Genomic DNA, 19,923 nt, shown 5'->3' on the forward strand with positions numbered 1-19,923 from the left:
GAGGGACAGTCCATGAGCTGTGTGTGTGTTTCCTGAGCACAGTGTCCTTGCAGCATTGCATTGAGAATTGTCAGTGCACCCTGAGATGCAGCATTGAAGTACTGAAGCGTACTGTCAATGGGTCGGAGATGTGCTGGGATGGCATAGTGAGGCTGGCATGTGTCAGATGACAGCATTGGTGGGTGTGGAGTACATGCAGCTTCTGTCAGTGCAGTTTCCCCGAGATATTGGTGTCCAGGATAGAAGTCTGCAGGAGCGAGCGGCGAGATGGAGTCACCAGATACTGGGTCTGACTTTCTTGTCAAATTCTCCATGTTGAGTTTCCACACAGTGGGGGAGGATATGAAGCTGCAAGTTGATGAGGGGGTGGATCCACAATAATGTGGCTGTTGATCATCAGTAATCATTCAGTGAGCATCTCGCCTCTCCCGTGCTCAAATCTTGACTTTAAGAACAGTGCAGTAGAAGAACAGGCCCTTCAGCCCAGCAAACCCGCACTGACACATGATGCCATTACAAAGTTAAAGCAAAAGTTTTTGCTCCGATATCTTCTATGTCGTTCTATTCCCTACTTACTCATACTTGCGCCAAGATCCCTCTTAAACCTTGCTATATTGGCTTCTTCCCCTCTATCAGTGCATTTCAGGCACTTTCACATTATGTCTGGAACAGCAAAAAAAATCCTTACCTATCACATCTACGGAACTTTCTCACTTTTACCTGAAACCTACGGTCCTGAGTAATTGATATTCCTACTCTGGGGGGGGGGGGGGGGGGGGAAGCCTCTAACTGTCTTTCTAGATATGCCTCTGACAATTTTGTAAATATCTATCAGGTAGCCCCATAGCCAATCATGCCCAGGTGCACACATACCATGTGTGTTCAATTACTCTTTCTGGCTAATACCCTCCAAACCAGACAACATGATGGTAAAACCTTTCCATACCCCCTCCAACACTTCAACATCATGTGGCAACCAGTACTGTACACAATATTCTAAATGTACCTCGAAATACAGTTTCTCTACAGCTGCAATATGACCTGTTAATTTTCATACTGTATGCTCTGATGCATGTCTGCAAGTTTGCAATCAGTCTTCTTGTTCATCCTATCCACCCGTGTTACCACTTTCAGGGAACTGTGGAGATGTACACTCAGATCCCTTGGGATGTTGATGCAATCAGTAATTTTCCATCCACTTTATACTTCTCTCCTGCATTAGACCTTTCAAAATGCATCATGTCGCAACTGTCCAGATAAAGTTACATCTGTGTTTTCTCTGTCCAAGTCTGCAGCTGACCTATATCCTGCTGTATTCTCAGGCAATCATCCTAACAATCTGCAACTCCGCCAATCTATTTATAGATCTCCAGTCACAAAAACACTGTTCCACCACTACTCTGTCTTCTCAAACCAAGCAGTTCTCTATCCATCTTACTAACTGAACCCCTATCACTTCACCTTCTGTATGAGCCTGCCATAGGGAACCATATTAAAGGCCTTGCTAACATCTAAACGGCCAACATCCAGCTCCATTCGCTTATCAAAAAAAATTTGCCATTTCCTCAAAATATTCAGTCATGTTTGTGAGACATGATCCTCCCCATACAACTGTGTTGCCTGTTGCTGGTAAGTCCATACTAGAGTACCGTTGGAGCTGCACTCATTCAGGCAAGTGATTATTCCAACATATTCCTGACTTGAACCTTGGAGAGTCGATTACATTCCTTACAGTGTGGAAACAGGCCCTTCAGCCCAACTAGTCCATACAAACCCACCCAATCCCTCCTTTATCCCTCTGAATAAAGCGCCTAACACTATGGGGAATTTAGCATGGCAAATTAATCTGAACTGCACATCTTTGGACTGTTGGAGGAAACCAGGCAGACACGGGGGAAATGTGCAAACTCCACACAGACTGTCTCCCAAGGCCGGAATTGAACCTAGGACCTTGGTGTTGTGAGGCAGCAGTGCTAAGCACTGAGCCATCATGCCATTCTTGATGGTTACCGTATAGTGGGAGGTATTTGGGGCCATACTGGAAGTTTGTCACGCCGTGACGGTTACTGGAGAGTGGGAGGTATGTCGGTCCGTGATGGTTAATGTACAGAGTGAGGTATGTATGGCCGTGATGGTTACTGTGTAGTGGGAGGTATGTCGGGCCCTGATGGTCACTGTACAGTGGGAGGTATGTCGGGCCATGATGGTTCCTGTACAGTGGGAGGTATGTCGGGCCGTGATGGTTACTGTACAGTGGGAGGTATGTCCGGCCGTGATGGTTACTGTACAGTGGGAGGTATGTCGGGCCGTGATGGTTCCTGTACAGTGGGAGGTATGTCGGTCCAGGAAGTTGCAAACTGTATGAGTTGTACAGAATGTGATTCTGTTGCTGCAGATGGTCCATTGTACCTCATGGATGCATCGTCATTGGTTGCTTAACCTGTATAAAGTCTGTACCATTCAGTACATAACATGGTGAGGTGGGTCTGCAAAATGTGAAGTTAGCCCTTGCTCCCCATAAGGACTGTGCAGTGACCATTCTTACCGATATATGAAATGGAGTGGTGTATCTGCAGCACGCAGATCGATGATGATGTGGTCAATTATAGGTTTCCCTATATATAGCAGAATAGCCACCACAGGATCCAGCATCCAATATCATTATATTGGATTCCCTACAGGGCGGGAACAGACCCTTCTGCCCAACCAGTCCACGCCAACCCTCCGAACAGGAAACCACTACCATGGCCAATCAACCTGAGCTACATGTCTTGGGACTGTGGGAAGAAACGCAAGCAGACACGGGGAGAATTACAAACTCCACAGAGGCAGTTACCATAGGCTGGAGTCAAACCTAGGACCCTGGTGCTGTGAGGCAGCAGTGCTAACCACTGATCCACCATGCCGCCCCATTTTGTCTATATGTCAAGGAGCTGTCCCCCTCTGCCTGGCTGTGTCCTGTCAGTGGGACAGAACACACCACAGAGGATGGTGATGCTGCCTGTGACATAGTCCTGTTAACATAATCTTGCTTTCCAGACAATATCTGATTGTTGCTTGATTAGTCTGTGGGAAATATACAACAGGTCACTTTTACATTTTGTATAATTAAGAGTTAATACCACTTATTTCTTACATATTTTAAAATAAACTAAACATCGTTGTTTTTCAGTTGAAAGCAATTGAATTGAACAATAATTGATGTACCTGCGCGCACACCTAACTGTAGTAAACAGCCAATTCATGTTCATTTAAGTGAACACACCATCTTGCAGGCAGCAAAGCTATTGGAAATGTCATTGCAAAAAAGCCTGAATTCAGACAATGTGTTACTGGCCCTCACCTTGACCTCCAAAACACTGGTTATCGACAAACTATGTTCAGAGAGATTCGTAACTTGAGCTGCACAGTTACTCACACAATCCCTCACAATAGACTGGTTAGAGACATAATCTGGATTAGTGGTGGTGGAAGAGCACAGCAGTTCAGGCAGCATCCAAGGAGCTTCGAAATCGACCTTTCGGGCAAAAGCCCTTCATCAGGAATAGGGCTTTTGCCCGAAATGTCGATTTCGAAGCTACTTGGATGCTGCCTGAACTGTTGTGCTCTTCCAGCACCACCAGTTCAGAATCTGGTTTCCGGCATCTGCAGTCATTGTTTTTACCTTGGTTAGAGACATACCTGAACTACAGGGAGATATGTGTGGGACAGACTGGTCAATGGACTAACACATGGCGCTGGTCCAGACGCAGTTCAACATTTGTAACAATGACCTGTAAGCAGCCATGGCTTGCAAGTATATCTCTTCTTCTGTGCCACGTAAATTCTGTAATTCTGTACCTTGGACACGATCCTGAATGAAGGTGTTATAAAGGTGATGGACTCCTGCAGCACATGGCATCTTACATTGAATCCTTCATAAGCCATATCCAGTGTATGTTATTACCACAGTGTCAGTATCCAAACAGAATTGGCTGGCATCATCCCAGCCCAACATCCTTGTGTGTGACTTGAGCTGGAAATCTCTGTGTAAATGCTTGCAGCATTGGTCTAACCATTAACAGCAAAGTCTTATCACTGAAGGTCCGACATCTTTTCGTAATACCAACTTTTAGATTGTCCAATAAACACAAAATTCTCCCTTTATTCCGTTCATTTTTATAACAATATGTTGAAAGCAGTGCACAACTCACAGTATGGAGCATTGAAATAATGGGTCTTAGTTCCACACCCAAGAGCAAGTTATTATTAAGTGCAAGGACTTTGAAAATAGAGCATAGAACATAGAACATAGAACAGTATAGCACAGAACAGGCCCTTCAGCCTAGACGTGGTGCCGACCACTGATCCTCGTGTCTGCACCCTCAAATTTCTATGACCATATGCATGTCCAGCAGTCTCTTAAATGTCCCCAATGACCTTGCTTCCACAACTGCTGCTGGCAACGCATTCCATACTCTCAAATCTCTGCATAAAGATCCCGCCTGTTACATCCCCTCTGTACGTTCCTCCAACCAGCTTAAAACTATGACCCCTCGTGTTAGCCATTTCTCTCCTGGGAAATAGTCTGTGGCTTTCGACTCTATCTCTGCCTGTCATTATCTTGTATAGCTCAATTCGGTCCCCTTTTCTCCAATGAAAGTATTCCGAGCTCAGTCAAACTCTCTTCATAAGATAAGCCCTCCAGTCCAGGCAGCATCCTGGAAAACCCCCTCTGAAACGTCTCCAAAGCATCCACATCTTTCCTATAATAGGGCGACCAGAAATGGATGCAGTATTCCAAGTGCGGTCTCAACAATGTTTTATAGAGCTGCAACAAGATCTCACGACTCTTAAACTCAATCCCCCTGGAAATGAAAGCCAAAATATCATATGCTTTCTGAACAACCCTGTCCACTTGGGTGGCCATTTTAAGGGATCTATGTACCTGCACACCAAGATCTCTCTGTTCCTACACACTTCCAAGAATCCTATCCTTAATCCTGCACTCAGCTTTCAAATTCGACCTTCAAAATGCATCACTTCGCAGTTATCCAGGTTGAACTCCATCTTCCACCTCTCAGCCCATCTCTGCATCCTGTCAATGTGTCGCTGCAGCCTACAACAGCCCTCCGTACTGTCAACGACACCTCCAACCTTTGTATCATCTGCAATCTTGCTGACCCATTTTTCAATCCCCTCATCCAAGTCATTAAAAGAATTTCAAACAGGAGAGGCCCAAGGACAGAGCCCTGTGGAACACCACTCGTAACTGACTTTCAAGGAGAATATTTTCTTTCTACTACCACTCGCTGTCTTCTGTAGGCCAGCCAATTCTGTATCCAGTCAGCTAAGTTCCCTGGTGTCCCATTCTTCCTGACCTTCTGAATGAGCCTACCATGGGGAAGCTCATCAAATGCCTTGCTGAAGTCCATATACACCACATCCACAGCTCAACTCTCATCATGACCTGCCCCTCACAAAGCCGTGTTGACTGCATTTAATCAAGCCATGCTCTTCCAGATGGTCATAAATACAATCCCTCAGAATCCTTTCTAACACCTTGCAGACGACAGAATTGAGACTTACTGGTTTGTAATTGCCGGGGATTTCCCTATTTACTTTCTTGAAGAGAGGAATTACATTTGTCTCTCTCCACTCCTCAGGTACGACTCCAGTGGAGATCGAGAATGCAAAGATCTTCGCAAGTGGCGAAGCAATTGCATTTTTCATTTCCAAAGCAGCCGAGGACAAATCTGATCTGGGCTTGGCAACTTGTCAATCTTAATGTTTCTCTTCGGAGGGTCTGTGTGGACTTGTTGGGCCGAAGGGCCTGTTTCCACACTGTAAGCTAAAATGTGCTTTAAAAAACAGTGTGTGTGTGTGTGTGTGTGTGTGTGTGTGTGTGTGTGTGTGTGTGTGTGTGTGTGTGTCACCATTTTGATTCAAACCTCGACCCACAAAACCTCATTTGAAGACCCTTCCAAGATATTGTCCATCATTTCAGCAGAAATTGATTTGTTAATTAATAAAGCAACACCACACACTCTTTAACACCCTGTCCTGTCCTGCCTATAATTCCAGTACAACAGAGTATTGAGTTGTTAGCCCTGACCTCCCTCAAATGCGCCTCTGTGATGGTAAAAATGTCACTTCTCCTGGAATACCCTGTACCTCGGAGTTCTTCAGTCATTTCGTGTTTGTTATAAAGCTGCTCAAACCATGAACCATAACTCTAACTCTGGCACTGAATGAATATCTGCGGAATTGTATTTTTTTAAAAAACGTATTCATCAAGTGCAACTTTCCAAAAGTGAGCAGTCAGCTCGCTCCACATACAATGATTTTCTGATGGTTAATTGCCCACTCAGTGTGCACAGGGTACAGCCATCAATAATGGAGAAAGTGAGGACTGTCGTTGGTGGAGATCAGAGTCAAAATATGTGGTGCTATAAAATTACAGCACGTCAGGCAGCATCCGAGGGGCAGAAGAGTCGATGTTTCGGTCATAAACATTTATCAGGAAGGCACTGGTGTATTCCTTTATTTTTTTCATTCCATGGTTCACATGACGTTGTGAACCATACTTACTCAGGAAGGCAGAACTGTGTATTGCACTGAAATGGAAAGCAGTCAATCAGTTGGTTGGACAGTGTGTAGAAAAGTTGAAGGGACATATCCACTGATTGAATGAATTACAAACATAAGGATGGGTAAATCCCCTGGGCTAGATGGGGTTACCCTAGGTTACTACAGGAAGTGATGGGAGAGATTGGCGTGCCTTTGGCGATGATCTTTGTGTCCTCACAATCCACTGGAGCAGTGCCAGCCAGATGATTCGAGGGTCACAAATGATATTCCCTTGTTCAGGAAATGCAATAGGGATAACTGTGGGAAAGACCAAACAGTCAGTCTTACGTCAGTTGTGGGCAAATTATTGCAGACGTTTCTGAGGGACCGAGTTTACAATTAGAAAACGATAGTTTGATTAGACATAGTCAGCATGGCTTTGAGAGGAGCAGGTCATCCCTCAGAAACCTTATTGAATTCTTTGAAGATGTAAGTAAACACGTGGGATAAAAGGCTGGCAAAACATTGAGGGCGAAGTGCCTGCACTGTGCTGTACTATTATATATTGCAAGTTTCACTCAGCTTGTGGATTCTCGTCAGATGGTGAATATGTGAGGGAGTGAGGTGTGTGAGGGAGTGAGGGAATGGAGTGTGTGAGGGAGTGAGGTGTGTGAGGTCAGGAAGGTGGGGAGGGGCGTTAGACCAAGACTTGCAGTTTTGATGTAATTGTTACATTCACCTGAGTGTCAGCACAATATGTGTGGTTATCTAGACCAGACAAAATCCACAAGTTCAGTTATTAAAACGATTTTGGCTTGCCGTTCGCTCCTGGTTTCTTCAGATACATTCTGCTGGGTGACCCATGAATTCGTATCTGACCATCCACAGACATGTATAATTTTGGTTTGATACTGTTGAATGTGAAAGTACATTTATTGGATATAGTTTCAGAGGGTTCAATGTAAGACACAAAATGCTGCAATAGATTGTCAAATGTGAACGTTTTCTCCCAGTGTCTGGCCCAGGGTGCAGATGTATGCAGGCTGGGGGACATGCCAGATGTCATCCCCATAAGTAACGTGTGCGATGTGATTCTGACACTCCATGTCCATACATCTGCTCCCTGGGCCAGGCTCTGACTGATGATGAATTTGTAAGGCTTGGTTCCTGGTCAGTCATTGGTATCTAACTTAGACAGCATTTGTACCTACACTGAGAGCAGGGATAGCCTGTAGGCTAGTTTCCTCCTGCTCAAGGTGGATTCCAATTGAATCTCTGTGCGGGAATGCTTGAATGACTGACCTGACAAAGATTGGAAACTCTCTGGACAGATTCAGGACCAGGCCAGTGTCTCTCTGAGTGCTACATGCAGCTGTGAGGTCCAGTAGCACTGTACTCGAATTCAGGCCTTTTAGAATTCACTTTTAATGTCGGTCATGATGCAAAGTGATGGGATTACTGACCTGAACAATGACCAGCAGTTTGCCATGTTTGTGAATTGGGCAATAATAAGGTATGAGCTACTGTTATTCAACTGAAAAATAACTGCATCATCTCTGAAAACAATGAAGTTGATTCGAGATTGATGGAATTAAAATATAAACACCAAACAACCTTTTATGTTACAAAAGTAAAGAATGCACATTTCGATATGTATCGAAAAATGACATGTTGTCTGACGATGCTAGTGATCACAATTACACATTGAATCTCAGTATTCGAATGTATACATTGTCACTCTATCATTTGCAAAATGGTTGACCTCTGACTGATTGAATATTCAGCGTGAGCAAATGATGGAACAATCAAATAGAATTATAACTATTACACATTTAAATATGATCAATCGATTTAATTTCTCACATGAAATGTGTGAGCTTCAGTTCTTTGCCAACTATTCTATTAGTTTTAAAATAATGATGGAAAAGGATAGACAAGATCGAAATGCTGAAGGTCTAAATTGGAGAAAGGCGAATTTTGACGGTATTAGGCAAGATCTTTCAAAAGCTGATGGCGGCAAATGTTCGCATGTAAGCGGACGGCTAGTAAATTAGATAGCCGGAGTCCAGAGACAGTATATTCTTGTTAGGGTAAAAGGAAAGGATGGTAGATATCGAGAGTGCTGAATGACTAAACAAATTGAGGGTCTGATTAAGAATAAGAAGGAAGGATATGACAGGCACAAGCAGGATAGATTGAGTGAACCTTTGGAAGTGTATAAAGGCAGGAGAAGGATACTAAATAGGGAAATCAGGAAGGCAAAAAGGGGACATGAGATAGCTTTGACAAATAGAGGTAAGGAGAATCCAAAAGGATCTTACAAATACATGAGATAAAAAGGATAAACAGGGAGAGAATAGAGCCCTCAAAGATCAGTAAGGTGCCTTTGTGTGGAGTCACAGGAGATGGGAGAGATACTAAACGAGTATTTTGTATGACTGTTTACTCAGGAGGAGGACATGCGAGATGTAGACATACGGAGAAATAGACGGTGATATCTTTAAAATGTCCATATTGCAAAGGAAGAAGTGTTGGATGTCTTGAAACGCATGAGGATGCAAAAATCCCCAGGACCTGATCGGTCAGGTGAAACTCGAATGGGTTCAGAACAGATTTACATGCATGTTGCCAAGGTTGGAGGGTGTGAGCTATAGCTGGAGGTTGAACAGGCTGGGGCTGTTTTCCCTGGAACGTTGGAGACTGAGGGGTGACCTTATCGAGGTTTATAAAATCATGAGGGGTATGGATAGGGTAAATAGACAAGGTCTTTTTTCTGTGGTAGGGAAGTCCAGAACTAGAGGGCATAGGTTTTGGTTGGGTAGGGAAAAAATGTAAAAGAGATGTAAGGGTCATTTTATTCACTCAGAGGATTGTACGTGCTTGGAATGAACTGCTCGAGGAAGTGGTGGTGGTTAGTACAACTATAATATTTAGATGGAGTCTGGATGGGTATATGAATAGCAAATGTTTCGAGGGATATGGGCTGAGTGCTAGCAGGTGGGAATAGATTGAGTTGGGATATCTGGTTGACATAGACAAGTTGGACCGATGGGTCTGTTTCCATGCTGTCCATCCATTTGACCCTGTGACTGTAATTTAGAAATGATAATAAAATGACATGCAATATCAAATAAATAAATCGTTTATATTATTAAATTTTAGCGTTCAATAAGTTGAAAACTTACTATTTTTAGAAAGATTGATAAAGCACAAAGAACATTCCAACACAGGAACAGACCCTGCAGCCCTTCCAACCTTTGCTGATCCAGATCCTCCTATTTTCTAAACCTGACACCTATTTTCTAAGGGTCTGTGTCCTTCCGCTCCCTGCCCATTCCTATTTTTGTCTGAACACATCTTAAATAATGCGATAGTTCCTGCCCCTACCACCTCCTCTGGCTACACGTTCCAAGCTGCCACCGCCCTTGTGTAAAAATCTTCTCACATATATCTGCCCTAAGCCTTTCCCCTCTCACTTTGGACTCATGACCCCGAGTAATTGAGTTCCACAATCTCGGGAAAAAGCTTCTTGCTATCCACCCTGTGTATATCCGTCTCGATTTTGTACACCACAACCTTCGACTTTGTCATAAAAAAGTTCTAATCTACTCAATCTTTCTTCAGAACCAGCACGGTCCAACCAAGGCAGCATTCTGGTGAACCGACTCTGTACCCTATTCAAAGCATCCACATCCTTTTGTTAATGTGGTCACCAGAACAATACACAGCATTCCAAATGCGGCCAAACCAAAGTCCTATGCAAGTGTAACATGCCCTGCCAGCGCTTGTAATCAACAACTGATCCAATGAAGTAAAGCATGCCATATGCTGCCCTGACCACTTTACTGACCTAGGTTGGCATCTTCAGGAAACAATGGACCTAAACACCCAGATCTCGCTGTAAGTTAATTTCCCCCAGGACTTTTCCGTTTACTGTATTGTTCACTCTTGAACTGGAACTTTCAAAATGCATCACCTCACATTTGCACAGATTGAACTCCATCTGCCATTTCTGCGCCCATCTCTCCAATCAGTCTATATTTTTCTGTAATCTCTAAGGCTCCCCTTCACTGCCTGCTACTCCAAAAATCTTGGTGTCATCTGCAAACTTGATAATCAGGCAACCGATACATTCTTCCAAATCATTGATATATATAACAAACAACAGTGGTCCCAGCACGGACAATATTAGCAATTCTCCAGTCCTCCGGGACCTCACCCCTGTTCAATCATCCTGCAAAGATATATGTTAAAGCCCCAGTTATTTCCACACTCACATCCCTCAGTAACCTCTGGTTTATCCCATCCAGACTTGGGGGCTTGTCTGCATTAATACCTTTTAGAGTATCCAAAACTTTCTCCCTCTTTATGTCAACTTGACCAAGAGTACTCAGAGATCTATCCCTAACCCCAACATCCGTCATGTCCCTCTCCTTGGTGAATACAGATGCAAAGTACTCGCTAAGAATCTCACCCATTTTCTCTGACTCCATGCATAACTTTCTTCCTTTGTCCTTGTGTGGGCCAAACAGTTCTCGAGTTGCCCTCTTGCTCCTTATATATGAAAATAACTCTTTGGGATTTTCCTCAATTCTGTTTGCTGATATCTCATGACCACTTTTAGACCTCTTAATAACTCGATATTTACTGTGACATGCAGCTAGTCAAAAGAAAATAAACGTTTGTTCGTGCGAGAGGAACTCAGAACGTTTCGAAGTGTTTTGTGGCAAAAAAAATTGAAATTCGTCTCAGTGCAAATAAAAAGCAGGAGAACAAACCTCTTGGGAAGAAGAATTTTCAACCATTGTCACCACCCCATCCTACCCAAAGTACTTCTGAGGTACAAAAGAGTGAGGACTTGTAACAAGGGTATAACAAAAACTATAGGTTGTTTGAACATGCAAATTGGCTCAATTAATCAATTTGACAGTGATATCCTTGAATAATGATTCATAGAGTGTAGGACAGATTATTTCTGAGAGCAAGACGTCATGGAACCAACCAGAGAATGGGACGACATGGTGGCTCAGTAGTTATCACAATACCAGGGTCCCAGGTTCGATTCCAGCCTCGGGGGACTCTCTGCGTGTACTTTGCACATTCTCAGCCTGTCTGCGTGGGCTTCCTCTCACAGTCCAAAGATGTGCAGGTCAGGTGAATTGGCCATGCAAAATTGCTCATAGAATTAGGTACATTACTCAGACGGAAATGACTAGGTTACTTTTTGGAGGGTCGGTGTGGACTTGTTGGGCCGAATGCCCTGTTTCCATAGTGTAGTGAATCTAATCTAATTTAGATTTGATATTATGTAACAAGAAAGGATTGGTGGATGAGCATTGCCTTGGAATAACCACAACATGCTTCAGTTTCACATTCAGATTGAAGACTGCGTCATACATGAGAGTTTTAGTGTTAGTCAATGATAACTATACTGGCCTAAGGAAGAATTTGGCTGTGGTGGTCTGTGGTGGGAGAAAAGAACAGTCAAAGACAGGACAGCTGAAGAAATTTGGCAAACAATTAGGGAGATAATAAAGATCGAAGAAGAATTTCATTACGGAGAAAAGTCATCCACATCTTGATAAAGAAGTCAAGGATAACATGAAGACAAATCCCAGGGCATATCATACTGCACACGTTAGTCACAGTGTGGAGGATTGGGCAAGTCAGTGGCCTCGTGGTGTTATCACTGAATTTTGATGTGATAAACCCAGATAATGTTCAAATGACCTGGGTTCAAATCCTGCTGCAACAAATGGCAGAGCTTAAATTCAAATCTGGAATTAAGAGATTGATGGTGGTTATGAATCGATTGCCAAGAAAATCTCACCTGGTTCACTAATGTCCTTAAGGAATGAAAGTTCCATTCTACCATAGATTCACCACTCTCAGGCTGAAGACGTTTCTCCTTATCTCCATTCTAAAGATTTTCTCTTGACTCTCAGGCTATGTCCTTGAGTCCTTTCTTTCCTAACAGTGGAAGCATCTTCCCAACATCTACTCTGACCAGGCAACCAGTATTCTGTATGCTTCAATTAGATCCACCTTCATCCTTATAAACTCCAGCGAGTATAGACCCAGAGATCTCATATGTTGAGCTTTTCATTCCTAGGACCATTCTTATGTAGTACCTATGAACACGCTCAGGAATGGTACATCTTTCCTGAGTTATGGGGCCCAAAACGGTACACAAAACACAAAATGTGGTCTGACCAGAGTCTTATAGAGCCGCGAAAATCCATCCCTGTTGTAATATTCAAGTCATCTCAAAAGAAATGTCATCACTGTATTTGCCTTTCTGACCAGACGGGCCACCTGAAATAATAATCTTACGATGGACAATCGTAAATTGTTACAAAAATGAACAATGATTAAAGCATGCTGGAAAATAGACCCCAGCCTTGACCAAAGTCTCTGAGTTAATCCACATGCTGCAGAATCCAAACAGGCTGCAGCTACCCAGAGATGGTTTACAAACAAACCTGACAGCTACAGACCCTACAATACACAACTGAAAGTGACAATGGAATGGCGCCTTTGGGCCATCAATGTGACAACCCCAGGTTGGGTCTGATTGATCAGGGTAATTGATCATTCCATTGGCAGATTCTCCATACCTTCTCAAAAGACATGAAGATTTGGGAGGATAAGAATTACCGTAAAACCGCTCTGACAGTGATAAATCGAGAATAACCACTGAAAGAAAAGACACCTACAAGAACATCAAAAGAACAAGAGGACTTCTCCAGTTGGAATCAGGTAAACTTCTGGTGGGTGGTATGTGATCATCCAAAGTTAAGTTAAACCATAAGATAGATTGTAATATTTTTCATTACGTTATAATACGTTTTATTGTTCTAATATTAATTGTGTTCAATAAACAAATATCATTGTTTATAAGAGTTGATTCAGTTGTTTTGGTGAATATGTAAGATTTCAAACATACTGTGCGGCAGATACAGCACCTTCCTTCCGACTGAGACAACTTTCTCATTTTCCTTGAGATAATCCTGACTGGAAGTCGCAACACTCTGCACTTCAGACTTCTGAATTTTCTCCCCGGTTATAAAATAGTCCATGCCTCTCTTCTTCCTACTAAAGTGCATCACCTCACACTTTCCCAAGCGTACTCCATCTGCCACGTCTTTGCCCACCCTCCTACCCTGTCTAAATCCTTCTGCAGCCTTCCTGCCATCTCAATGATACCTGTCCCTCTAACGACCTTTGCACCATCAACAAACCTCGCCGGAGTGCCCTCAGTTCCTTCATCTAGATTGTTAATGTACAAAGAAAAAAGTTGTCGTTCCCTTACAAAACACCAGTTGTCATTGGCTGCTATCCTGAGATGGACCCTTTAATTCCCACTCTCTACCTTCTGCCAGACAGCAAAGCTTCTGTACACATTAGTACCTTATCTCTGATACCATTGGGTATTATCTTACTCAGCAGCCTCAATAGACAATAGACAATAGACAATAGACAATAGACAATAGACAATAGATGCAGGAGTAGGCCATTCTGCCCTTCGAGCCTGCACCGCCATTCAATATGATCATGGCTGATCATTCCTAATTAGTATCCTGTTCCAGCCTTATCTCCATACCCCTTGACTCCACTATCTTTAAGAGCTCTATCCAATTCTTTCTTAAAAGAATCCAGAGACTGGGCCTCCACTGCCCTCTGGGGCAGAGCATTCCACACAGCCACCACTCTCTGTGTGAAGTAGTTTCTCCTCATCTCTGTCCTAAATGGTCTACCCCGTATTTTTAAGTTGTGTCCTCTGGTTCGGCACTCCCCCATCAACGGAAATATGTTCCCTCCTGCCAGAGTGTCCAGTCCTTTCATAAGCCTATACGTTTCAATCAGATCCCCTCTCAGTCTTCTAAACTCAAGGGTATACAAGCCCAGTCGCTTCAGTCTTTCCGTGTAAGGCAATCCTGCCATTCCAGGAATTGACCTCGTGAACCTACGCTGCACTCCCTCAATAGCCAGAATGTCTTTCCTCAAATTTGGAGACCAGAACTGTACACAGTACTCCAGGTGTGGTCTCACCAGGGCCCTGTACAGCTGCAGAAGCACCTCTTTGCTTCTATACTCAATCCCTCTTGTTATGAAGGCCAGCATGCTATTAGCCTTCTTCACGACCTGCTGTACCTGCATGCTTGCCTTCATTGACTGGTGGACAAGAACACCCAGATCTCTCTGAACAGCCCCTTTACCTAATTTGATACCATTGAGGTAGTAATCTGCCTTCCTGTTCTTGCCACCAAAGTGGATAACCAGACATTTATCCACATTAAACTGCATCTGCCATGCATCTGCCCACTCACCTAACTTGTCCAGGTCACCCTGTAATCCCCTAACATCCTCATCACATTTCACCCTACCACCTAGCTTTGTGTCATCAGCAAATTTGCTAATGTTATTGCTGATACCATCTTCTATATCATTTACATATATTGCTCCTGTGAAGCACCTTGACAACGTCCGCCTTGAAGTGCAGATAGATAACATCGATTAGCTGTCCTTGGTCTAACCTGTTTATTACATCCTCAAAGCATTCTAACAGATTCATTAGCCTGACCTCCCCTTGATTAAACCATACTGACTTCGCCCTACTTTACCATGCACTGGCAATTTTACTGAAATCTCATCCTTCACATTGGATTCCAGGAACTTACCCAGGAATGAAGTTAGGCTAATCAGTTTGTAATTTTCTGTCTTTTGCCTTATTCCCTTTTTAAACAGGGTGTCAGTGAGATCCAAGATGGCGGCGACCCAGTAGGTCTGAGTCTACAGAGCTCTGTCCAAGACTCAGGCAAAGTGGGATACCCACCCTCACCTCACCTATTAAATTGTTAAAATAGTTTTTGCCCAGCATTGGCCATTCTACATCAAACTTTAGCAGTCTGATGCTTTTAAAAATGACTAAAGGTGAAGGCTCTTTCAGTTCACAACAGGCAGGGATTTCTCCCCCACTACCCCCTCAGCAACAGAGACTACTGCGGCCGCTCCCTGGGCCTGACCTGCAGGGGAGAGCCTAATCTCGGAGTTTCTTAAACTCTGAGATAAGATTGATGAGTCCATTGAAGTGACGCTGTCCAGGTGGGAGTTGCTCTCGGTCAATCTGCAGATACATGACGGAGAGATCGAGAAACTCGGGCAGCGTGTAGGTGTGAGGCAGAGCAACGGGCCGCAGCCTCCGAGACCACTGCTGAGTCATCCATGGGTCAGGTCTGGGCTCTGGAACATCGAGTCCCAACCTTGGATGAACATATCGATCACCTCGAAAATCGGATTCATCGGAAAAATATTCGGTTGCTGGGCCTACCCGAACGGAAGGAGGAAGGGCAGCTTGTTGATTTCCTGGAGCAAAGGCTCCCACAGCTGCATAAACTGGAGTTGGAGTTGGTCCGGGTGTGGGTTGAGCTGGCCCATCGGGTTGCTGTGCGCCGACTCGGGTTGGACCAGAGGCCCCGCCAGGTCCTAGTTTAACTTCAACATTAGAGGGAAGAACAGATGCTCCAGAGAGTTGGGGAAGGATTCCGATGCCATGATATACAAGGGCTCCAGGATAATGTGGTCTGTAACAGGAAAGAATGTGGTGAGACGAAGAAGCGTCTGAGGGATTTAAATATTCAATATTCTATGCGATATCCAATAATGCTATGCTGCAGTCATGGAGGATCTGTATATGACTTCAGATCACTAGAAAAAATTAAAAGAATTCCTGTATGCTCTCAAATAGACTGCAGGATTTGAACTGAATGGATAATAACTTTATTTTTCCCCCATTTTCTTTTTTTTTCCTACTACTTTTTTCCTTTTTACTCTTCTCGATCTTTCCATTGTGATGGGGGAGGGGGAGTTCCTTATGTTTTCTATGGACTCTAATCTATAGCTCATGCCGTTAATTTGATTATTGGGGGACGTTTCTGAGTTTTTTTTATATTTGGCTGCTTTACTTGCTGCAATTTTAATTTTGTAATTTAATATATTTTCATCTTGTCTTGTTTTGCTAGGTGTATCAAGGTGTTAGTATGGTGGATCGCCCACTTTTAACTTCTGTCTTATAAAATGTTGGAGTTTGTTTACTCTACTTTGTAATGCCCGGGCCGAGGGCATGCCTCTGTCTGGGAGATGTTATGGTGGGATTATTGGAAAGTAGTAGTGCCCCTTGTGAACAAGGGGGAAAGTCTCCTTTCAAATATGTTTTATGTTTTTTGTTTTTAGGAATGTTCTTAGTTGTTTTGATTTAGCTGTATTAAAAAGAGTTTTATGTGTGAATCATTTTTGGTTTAATCCAATGTCTTTGGGTGGGGTTCTCCCTCCTGGGGTTGTCTCGGGCTTGCTTGGACGATCATGGCTGGTCATCGTTTAGGTGTTGCACCTGGAATGTCAAGGGATGCCACTTACCAATTAAAAGGAAAAAGATATAATCAAGTCCTAAAAATGAAAGGGTGGATGTAGCCCTTCTATAGGAGGCACACCGACTTGATAAGGAGCAGTTGAACCTGCAGCAGGGTGGATTTGGCCACGTGTTCTTTTCATCTTTCAGCTCAAAAAGTAGAGGAGTTGCCAATTTTACTGGGAAGAAACTTCCCTTCCAAATGCCTAGCCAGATAAAAGAATTGACTGGAAGATATATATTAAATAAAGCCCTAATATATGGAGAGGAATATGGGATTTGGAATCTCTGTTGCCCGCCGGTGCATCATTTAAATTTGTAATGAAGGTGATCTCCAAGTTGATGGCTTTCGGATGCGGCACACAATTATAGGTGGAGATTTTAATTGTATCATCGAACCTAGGGTAGACAGAATACCTAAGATCTCTGCAGGCATACTATGAGATCTAGGCAGTTGGCGGTTCTGAGGAGGGAGTTAGGACTGGTGGATGTGTGGAAGTGTCTTCACCCTGAGGGTAGAGGCTTTTCTTTTATTCTAACCCACACAAGTGTCATACTAAAATTGAAATGCATCAGTCCCCTCGAGTGGATATGGAGGGTAAGACTAGTGATGACGAGATAGCTTCCAGACATTGGCGTATATACCCTTTCCTATTGAACGATAGTAAGTTCATAAAATATTTCACGCAGGAATTTGAAACCTTCTGGGATAACAACTCAAAAACAGCCAGTTACCCTTCGGTGATGTGGCAGACTGCTGAGCCATACGATGAGGCTTGATTATCTCATATTCTGCGACCCTGAAAAGACAAAAGGGAGAACAACAGTGTCTGCTTCGAGGTTCACCTGAAGGTAGCTGAGACAGCGTATGTTGACAGACCCTCCTTTACTAAACAACAGCTGATCGCAGCCCTTAGGGCACCTTTGAATACCACACTTACTCAGACAGCAAAGAGGAAGACATTATTTGCGAAGCAGAGATTATTTGAATACGGTGACAAGCCTGGCAGGTATCTAGCATACTTTGCCAGAAAGCAAAAGGCTCCCCAAGCCATTGCATCTATTAGAAAGAATGCTGGTATCTTGACTTGTGATTGTGAAATGAACAATCCAGCTTTTAGAAAGTTCTGTTTCAAATTGTATAGGTCAAAGGGCTGTGAGGATAGAACGAGGAAGATAGATTCATTTTTTAAAAAAAATCTGGCCTCCCCCGGCCCAACCTTGTTGTTCTTGAATGTCCCCCAGCAACCCAGAAAATACAGGAGGCGTTAAGGCAGCTCCAGGGTGGCAAAGCGCTCGGATGAGATGGATTCCAGGCTGAGTTCTAGAAAGAATTTATTGTGGAATAGGCTGGGCCGCCTATAAGTACGTACAATTATTCACATAGTCAGGGCTGCCTCCCGCCGTCTCTGAGAGAAGCTAATATTTCTTTCATTCTTTAGAAGGGAAATGTCCCAGAGGATTGCTTTTCGTATAGACCCATATCCTTGTTGAATGTGGATTTTGAAGTTCTCACAAAACTGTTGGCATTAAGACTGGAGAGGGTTTTACCATTTGTTATAAAAGAGGATCAGACGGAGTTTATAAAGGTTTGCAGATCAACTAAAAACATTAGAAGAGTCTTAAATATGGTATAGGCCTGCCAGGCGGGAGCGATACCGGGATTAGTTATCTCCCTAGAGGCAGAGAAGGCATTCGATTGGGTAGAATGGCCATATCTCTTTTATACACTGGAACGGTTTCATGTTGGAGAGGCCTTTGGATAGCATTACCATTGTGAGAGGTTGTCAACAGGATTGCCCTCTCTCACCATTATTATTTACGCTATTGATTGAGCTATTGGCGGAAGCTAAATGAGCCGATATTCATGCAATGGTTCGGGAGGTTAGATCGGGTAAGCACAAAATTACTCTCTATACAGATGGTGTCCTCCTTTTCTTAAATGGTCCATTGACATCTGTAGCCTGATTAGTTCAAGTGGTTAACACATTTGGTGTGTTCTCAGGTTATAAAATCAACTTAATAAAATCGGAGGCCATGCTGCTGTGAGGTCTTGCAGTATATCTAATTTTCCAGATGGATTCCACTTCCCCTTTCGGTGGTCACTGGGAGGTTTTCTTTACTTCGGTATTTTTAATACTTTGGTTTTCGGTCAGCTGTGTAAAGCCAATTATACACATTTATTTGAGAAAATAAGATAGGCCCTTCAACAAGAGGAAGATCTCCCGATATCCTGGTGAGATAGAATAGCTTTGGTCAATATGAATATCCTACCTTGCATTTTGTACGCTGTGAGAATGCTCTTCTTGATGCTGCCGAGACTGGCGTTGCATCAGGTTTATGGCTGGCTCAGCTCTTTGAATTGGAGTCATAGATGACCACTTATTAAATTAGAAAAGCAACAACCTCCACAAGTAAGGGGTAGGCTGGATTTTCCAGATTTCAGGAGGTACGAATTAAGCTCTCTATTATCCTTCGTAGCTGATTTGGTCTCTTGTGAACCACAATCAATTTTTTTACATTTTGAAGCCTCCCTCGCAAAATATCCCCTCATCAATCTACTATTTATGGACAAGATGAGAGTTATTACGGTTCATTGTAAACATTCTACTGTATTAAATACAATCAAAGCCTAGAGGATAATGCGACAGGATGAGGGTAAACTACAAAAAAAACCTCCCTATACCCCTATAGTGGGAACGTTGGGATTCCAGCCAGGGCTGAGTGATACTGTATTCAGAGCCTGGGAGTGCAAAGGTATCTCCTGTTTGGGAGATCTGTTCGATGGGGAGGTCATGATGTCCTTCAAACAGCTGCGTCAGAAGTTTGAGCTGCATAGCAAAGATCTTTTTCGATATTTTCAAAAAGGAGACTTTTCACAAAAGAAGACCATATTGAAAATTAATCCTTATAAATCGGATAGGGAAAGGAGAGTGCATCGGCCAATGTGCCCACCCGTGGTCAGT

Source organism: Chiloscyllium punctatum, chromosome 27 (genome assembly GCF_047496795.1).
Source record: "Chiloscyllium punctatum isolate Juve2018m chromosome 27, sChiPun1.3, whole genome shotgun sequence".
Taxonomy (NCBI): Eukaryota; Metazoa; Chordata; class Chondrichthyes; order Orectolobiformes; family Hemiscylliidae; genus Chiloscyllium; species Chiloscyllium punctatum.